Consider the following 716-nt stretch of genomic DNA (forward strand, 5'->3'; position numbering starts at 1 on the left):
GGGGGGGAGGGGCATCTGCAAGGGACATGAATTTTGCAAGCTGTCATCAACCTTTTCTAGCTCCATGATCTGACATCTGAGTGATGAAATGTTGTACAATCAGTTTTAAAAGACAATAAAAGTATCATCATGCAAGTTTTACTTTCTTAAACTGTATATTGTATATGCAAGGCACTCCTTGGTACTATAAGTTGGATCACTAAGACATAAATGCCAAGTGAAAACCATAGCCAACCATTGCTGACCCGCCCATCGTCACCCAAATTTGTGAAACATTTTGAAACATTCGGCATGCACAGCCGAACACCAGCTAACCACACAGCCAACCTTGCTCTCGACCTTCTCTCAAGAACGTTCTATCACAACAAGAACGTTCTATATCCTTATTGGGGGAGTTTGCATAGTGTTCGAGATCACAATCTTGGGGTGCTTTTTCTACTTATCGGCCACACCAATTTAATTTGTTGTTTCTTGGATTTTTTTAGAAAAAATATAAAGTGACAGGGCAAAAAAAAATGGATAAATAAAAGCAGGCCTCGGCATCCTATTATAGCCCCAAATGCTACTATAGGAGCCATGAACACAACACAAAAGGCTGGGTTAATATTTAAACAATGAATTTTGAACTTTTAATCAAACCACTGTATTGGTAGATGCTTTCCTCAACTGTTGGGGGCAAAATATGAGTTGATTCAAACCAGAATCTTTTTTTGTTT

General features: G+C 38.7%; 1 protein-coding gene across 1 annotated transcript in view; it reads left to right on the top strand.

Annotated features, from left to right (window-relative positions):
• The window catches only part of LOC109475883 (thymocyte nuclear protein 1-like), an 8,577-nt gene that overhangs the window by 2,437 nt on the left and 5,424 nt on the right, over window positions 1-716 (top strand). The gene's annotated exons all lie outside the window — the stretch shown is intronic.

Source organism: Branchiostoma belcheri, unplaced genomic scaffold (assembly GCF_001625305.1).
Source record: "Branchiostoma belcheri isolate BF01 breed outbred unplaced genomic scaffold, Haploidv18h27 scaffold35, whole genome shotgun sequence".
NCBI classification, from domain to species: Eukaryota; Metazoa; Chordata; class Leptocardii; order Amphioxiformes; family Branchiostomatidae; genus Branchiostoma; species Branchiostoma belcheri.